The sequence below is a fragment of the Pteropus medius genome, unplaced genomic scaffold, assembly GCF_902729225.1.
Source record: "Pteropus medius unplaced genomic scaffold, Ma_sr-lr_union100, whole genome shotgun sequence".
Lineage (NCBI taxonomy): Eukaryota > Metazoa > Chordata > Mammalia > Chiroptera > Pteropodidae > Pteropus > Pteropus medius.
Window position 1 is genome coordinate 27,862,726 of NW_024354502.1, and position 7,130 is coordinate 27,869,855.

Here is a 7,130-nt window from a genome sequence, read left to right on the forward strand (position 1 = left end):
TTCATTTTTAAACAGGGGTTTGGGGCGGGGTTAGGGGAGCCTATAAGTCTAGAGTCCTGGGCATCTGACCCATTGGTCTTTTTTAGTAAAAGGCCTGGAAACTTTTGGCAAAGGCTGGTATGGGGATGGGATATACTTGTTTCCATATAAGCTCTCCCCGCTGAGTATTGAAAGCCTCCACTAGTCAAGAATCTTCTACTTAAAGTACAAATACAATACTTCTGAAAGGCTAACACTTTAATCTTTGCCAGTGTAATGAATGTGAATCTTCGTCCACAACTCCAGTTGGCAAGGAATATAACTACCTTTTTATAATCCAACATAATTTTTTATATCCCCTTTACATTTCTCTTTATAATCCAACATCAAGTTCTCTTGAACTTTGTTCTTTTGGGATGGTGTATCTTAATCTGAGGCTCCTCTCTCTTCTTGGGACTTTGTGTTTAAGTCTTTGGGAACAGGGATTCAGGCATCACGGTGGGGGCAGCTGGTCATTGATGCTATCTGTCCACTTAGGCATCCACGGAGCCTTCTCTTGTATTCAGTTGTGGGTCAGCGAAGCCCTTCAGGTCCAACAGCTCCCTCTGCTACTTCTGGGCCAGAGAAGAGGACATATGAGTCATCCTGCCTTGACTGTGCCATGCCAGGGCTCTAAAATCTCTGTAAGGCTAAGTCCCAGTCTATCCAGTATTACTACACAGCTATGGCCTATCCCTTTCTCATCTCCTGGGTAACCATTTTGTGTGGGGGTAAAAGCATTTACCCCCAAATATTTTAGCTATGTTAAGAGTCCTTTCTGTTCCTCTAAGAAACGTAGATCATAGATTATTTCTTCTTTACTCTGCCCTATTTCTTCTTGAAGCAATGAAGCACAATGCAACCTGGTCATGTATTAAAACCTAGTGGGAAGCTTTTTTTTTCAAGTTATCAATATCTGGATCCCTCCTTTATGGAATCTGATTGTATTGGCCAAGGGGCATTGTCTTTTTATCATTATCATCATTATTATTATTATTATTTATTTTTCATAAAGATCTCTAGGTGATTTTAATGTATAGCCAGGATTGGGCACTACGTGGGGAGAGGGAATAGTGTAGCAAAAAGACTAAAGAGGGAAAAGGAATGAGGAGAAATCCATTACTATTCAGAATTATTCTGCTACATTAGCTAATAGCTAAGCAGAGATACATTAGCTAATAGCTAAGCAAGGATACATTAGCTAATAGCTAAGCAGTTATTGCCAGCTATACTCAAAGCCCTGTTGAAAGGGACCACATTAGAGAAGCTAGTGAGGAGGTGAAAGAGTTAAAAATACTCCTACCCTGCTATTCAAAGTGTAACCCTCAGACTAGTGGCCTCGGCATCACCTGGGAGCTTGTTAGGAAACATAAGAATCTCAGGCCTCAGCCCAGACCTTGGGCATCTGCGAAGTACCGCTCTGGCTGCTATTTTGCTAAAGCAGGCTCTTGGGAAGAGAAGAAGGTCTGCAACTGGGTTTTTAAGTTGTAAAGCTGTTTGGAAAGCATCATTCTTCTTTGAGGGAACAGCAAGAAAATATACAGGCAAGAAGTGAGTGTGGCTGGGGATGGAGAGACAAAATGGACACAGCTTTGGGTAAGTTTTTGGAGCCAGAAAAAATCAAGCAACAATTAGAATCCAGCTCATATATGTCTCTATTTTCCTTTTAAATGAAAAGAAAACCTTCAGTTCTTTAAGGGTATAGAGTACCTTTTCCCCTGGTTAAAAGATAGAAGTAGGTTAGTTCACTTCGACACTTATCCTGGGTAAATTACTTTGTGTGGCTTAGTCCATGTATGTGTAAAGCTTTTAAAAATGTGTTCGCTTTTTTTTCTGATTATAAATCTAATTCATAGAAAAATCTAAAATACTACCGGTGTACATTACGGAAAGAGTAGGAAGTCTCTGTAATCACAGAGATAACCACTAATAAAAGTCTAACGAGCTTAACTCCAGATTTTTCTTTGTGTATACTAACAAATGTACAGAAGTAGGATCGTAACATACTATTGGCTTTTTACATTCCTTTTTCATTCTCAAGTCCAGAAAAATCTATCAGTCAAAATAATTGCTTCTTAAATGTATTAACTTTATCCAAACTAACTAAATCCTATGGGATGAAACAATAGTCATAATGCTGTTTTGAAACTTGTTTTTTAATTTTTGAACATTTGCCGTTCAAAGCAGAGAGAATAACTCAAGCAAAAAAAAGGAGGCCAAAATGCACCGTGTGGAGTGGGGAGCCGAACTTTTTGAACATTTTAGAGAAGTATATTATAAATAAGACATTATAATTTGTTGTGAATGAAATGATTACCTGCATTTGACCTTATACAGATGAGCCAAATGGGATGATGGACCCTGTGGGTCCACAATAAAATGTTCTAATTTATAACTGAGGAATACTGAATCATCTACACTGACAAAAACTGCATGAAGCCAGGTTTCTGGAGGAAATAACTAACGTGGGTCTTGATGTAATGGATTTGGATACAAGGAGCGAGGCATAATCCAGATGGGGAAAAGCTATGAAACAGGGCCAAACCTAGAGGGATGAGGATGGGGCGGGGAATGCTGAGAATGGGGGTTCCGACAGGACTGGGAGGTCATTTGCCTGGTGCTCTTGAATACTGAGCTAAGTCTGAAGTTTTCTCTGAAAGGCAGTAAGTTGCTTCCTAAGGTAAAATGAAGTGATGTGAAGGTGCCGAAGGATTGGGCAGGATAGACTGGAGTAGAAACGCTTGAAACAGGAAGATTCAGTTGTAATCCTCCTGAGGAGATAAAACTACAAATAGTAGGCTGGTGAGAGGCAGTAAAACCTAGAAGGGACAAAAGTGAGACATGGTGGAGAAAAGTGAAGAAGGAGACAAAGAACATTTTTTCAGAGCCTTTATTTACTTCTGATTTGAGCAACACATGTACACTGTCCAACACTCAGAAAATATAGAGAAAAGAATAAGAAGCTATCTTCATAAACCCACCACTCAAGACTAACAATTGTGAGCATTTTGAATACTATACCTGAGGATGAGAGGAGAATGAGCTCTGTATTTTCACCACAGCAAGGCGAATAATTTACCCTCCAGCTGGCAGTTGGATCCAATCTAGACAACTTTCCGGCAAGCTGGGTGAATTCTCGGCTGGGGAGCTTCTAAGAATGTTTCTCCTGTTTGTCAATCCTAAATTTCCAACCCAGTGCTCTGTTAGTCATTTTAATTAACCTTATCTTGAGAAGATTTCTCATTTGGTGGATGCCTTGCTTTCCAATCCCAGAAATTAGGTCTGGTTCCACCTTAGCCGCGCCCACTTTTACCCACACAGTAAGTTGCTGTGGGAAAGACGAAGGGAATTCTCCTAAAACCGTGAAACTTAAATATTCTCTTCTCTTACCTCAACCTCTCACCGTCCCAGTTCCTGCCTTCTCATCTGGACTTCTAGATGCTGAATTCTCCAGTTTTTCCTGTCCTTTTGCTTTTTCATGTGCCATGGTTAGTCATATGAACTGCTTTCTCACTATCATCTTTATCTTTTATCCTGGCCCTTCCTTTTACCTGCCTGATAAAACTGAAAACTCAGATGAATGTTTCCATTCATCATCGCTATTATACTTATGGAGCTTAGTGCTGCTGGAGGGAAGCATGGAAGATATAAATTCGAGCCACAACAGATGTGCAGTCTCAGAGCTTAGGCAGGCCTTCGATGCTGGCCATCAATGTTTTCCCTTGGCCTCCTGTTCCCTTTAATAATTACAAACGACTTCCTTATTCCAATCTCCTTCTTTCTCCCAGTCTCAGGAGATCAATATATTCCCTCTTTGCCAACAAGTCTAAATTCTCTATCTCTGCCAGTTGACTCAGCCCCTCGATCCACTTTCTTTAGAAAGCTGCTGTATTAACCATCGTCTCTCCTGTATTTTCAGCCTCTGGCTCCCTATTGATGAGTAAAATTGTTTTATCAGACTAGACCCCAATCCTGCAATTCCCTTCCAGTTACCATCCAATTATTCTCTCTCCTTCAGAGCCAAACGCTTGTCTAGAGACTGTTTCAAATACACTGAAACAGTGCAGAGAATCATGCAACAAACAAGCAAATGTAACAAATGTTGACATTTTGCCACACTGATTCAAGTTTTTTCTTTATAGAAATAGAATGCTTCAGGAAAAAAATGGAAAGATTTGTCTATACAACTATATCTACTTCCAACCCTCCATTCACTTCTCAATCCATTGCAATGTGAATTCTGTCCTCACCACTCTACTACTCTGCTGAAACCATTCATGACCTGCGTTTAAAATGAATCATTCATGATTTTCATTTAAAATGTACGTGCTACCCAGGGTTCAATTCCCAGATCACTGCCCTTTGAAAACAATGCTACAACATTGTTTTTCAAATTGCTGAGGTCATGTAATCAATTTAGTGTGTCACTACTGGTATTAAAAAAAAAGTTATACAAAGTACAAACTGTTTCATGAATCTCTTATTTCAATTGTAAATAATATAATGTGTATACTCAGCCACATTGCAAAATGTATTTCTTATGTAAGTTGTGGTCAAAACATTTGAAAGACAATGTTCTAAATCAGTCTTCGACATTTTGTTTGTATTAAATTTGTCACTGTAAGTTTAATTACCTGCAGAGGATTTCAGGTAGATTGTAAACATTAGCATTGTTAAATAAAACTAAAAAAAATATTTCCACTGTAGTGATTTGATACTTGCCATCACCCATTCAAAAAATCATGAAATAGTTGGAAATTTTACATCATCTCATTTTCTCTTTAAAATTAGAATTCCATTCTTCTTCCTTCAGAAGATAAAATGTTATGTACATACCTATATAACATATAGGCAATACATATGTGTATATATCTTTTTTATACTAAAAAGTCTATTCTTCTCTGCAATAAAAATATGTATATAAGCTGAAATTAAATTTTTTAAAACTTCCTGTAACCATAAGGCTCTAGTTTAAAATATTTCTTCTTGCTTACATTAATTTAGTATGCAGTTGATAAAATAAATATACTATACATTTTGATAATTAAACAAAGATTTTAATTTTATTGACGATGCAACTCTGAGACTGATATTTTTTTCAATTAATCCCTATGTCCATAAATGAACGTCACTATTGCTAGAATGAGACAGGGTTAGCATCAATTCTATTCCTATTTTTTGTTTCTACAGATGGAAGAGCTGACAATCTTTGTTTACGGAAATAAGCAGATTCCCACCTAGGATTTATTCAATCAGTTGAGCTCAACTCTCTGAACTCCTTCAAAGTTCTATGCCAAATCACATGTAGATCTACCACCAAAAAAATTTTTTTAACTTTAAATTTTCAATTTTAGGTTTACAAAAGACTCACAAAATAGATTAAAGAGTTCCCCTATATACTCTTAACCCAGCTTCCCTATTATCTTAAGGCATAGTACATTGATCAAAATTTAGAAATTAACATTGCTGTGATATTAAACTACAGACTTTATTAAAATTTCACCAGTTTTTCCTCTAATGTCTATTTCCTGTTACAGGATCTAGTCCAGGATACTGTATTATATTTTGCTGTCATGTCTCTTTGGTCTCCTCTAAGATATGAGCCTTTGTCTTTTATGATCTTAACAGTTTTGAAGCATACCAGTCAAGTATTTTATAGAACGTCTCTCAGTTTGGATTTGGCTCATGTTTCCTCTTGATTAGAACAGGGTTCTGAATTTGAAGGAAGAATTCCAGAGAGAAGTAGCCTTCTCATTCATTGTATATCAGGGGGTAAATGATATCAACGGGACTTAATCACTGGTAGTGTTAACCTTGATCACTTGGTTAAGGTATGTCTGTGTTTATCCACTGTAAAAATTACTTTTTCCCTTTTCCACATTCTATTGTTTAGAAGCAAGTCACTAAGTTCAGCCCACACACTCAAGGGAGGGAGAATTCAAGCTCTACCTCCTAGAGGAAAGAGTATCAAAAATTTTGCGGCCATAAATTAAAATCACTACTATAACCAATATTTTGGGGGAGATACTTTGAGTGTGTGCAAGTATCCTGTTTCTTCTTAAAGCTTCTCCCAATTTTTAAAATAATCTATCAGCTGGTAACTCATTTAGGACCTCTTTCAATTTTGCTGAAAACAAGTAATTAAGAACCAACTGAGAAATCAAAATATCTAAGTATTTCTAGTCGTTCTTGTGTCTAGTATATCAATCTTTGTACTCTCTGGGGCAATACATCATAGTAAGATTAGATTCAGGAGGTCGGCCTTTCTTTTGTAAAGTGGGAGAAGGGCATGAGGCAATTTTTTAGGAACTAAGTGGTAAACACTGATTTCCTGAAAACTGTCCTGGCCTGAACACTTACAGGGGGTTGTATCCCCCAGTTTTATAATGACTCTGAATGATTCCACTCACTGCAATGATTTCACCTAACAAACGCTTAAATTTTTACCTTTAGTTCATATCTGTTCCTTTCTCTAAGGACCAAACTTCTTAAACTCTTAGATCCTCCAGCATCTGGTTTCCTAACTCTCGGGCTTCATTTTCCAACTCTTACAATATTAAGCGGCTTGCAACTTCCACAACACACAGTACTCCCCGCCTCTCTCGCCTGGATAATCCAACCACATCACCCCTCCGGCTCTCGCCTGCGGTAGCTGAGGCTCTGGATTCAGACTGTCCCATCTCTAGAGGCCACTTGGAAACGTACTCACGGTGGCAGATCACTAGGGCAATAAAACAAACTACTTCTGGGGCGCGGCGTCAGAAGTAAGACGTTTTCCACATTTAACAGCGAGGAACGTTTGCAAAGCACACTACGGAGTTTAAGTCCGTAGGCAGCCAGTGTTCGTTCTCAAGGAGTCTCATCTGCACGGTGATTTCTAGTCTGGGCCACGAAAATGCGTAGCGTCCACCAATGGAATGAAGTCCTAGAGGAAATCCAACTAACATTAAAGCCTCTTCAGTCTTCACCTTTCTTTGCCTGTAGGGATCCGAGCCCCGAGGCCCCGCCCACTTCTGCCCGCCTGCGGGACCTTAAAGTGGGTCAGGAGTGCGCATTTATCAGGCAGGCAATGGACCCACCACGGGCCTTTACTATTTGAAGATTAAGGAGCC

General features: G+C 38.7%; 1 long non-coding RNA gene across 1 annotated transcript; it reads right to left on the reverse strand.

The window, feature by feature from the left end:
- On the reverse strand, positions 1-7,099 carry LOC120595622 (uncharacterized). The gene is made up of 2 exons (XR_005650915.1): positions 3,040-7,099; positions 1-593 (listed from the first exon to the last, which is right to left on the reverse strand). It is a non-coding gene; the product is annotated as an uncharacterized LOC120595622 (long non-coding RNA).
- Positions 7,100-7,130: the final 31 nt, after the last annotated feature.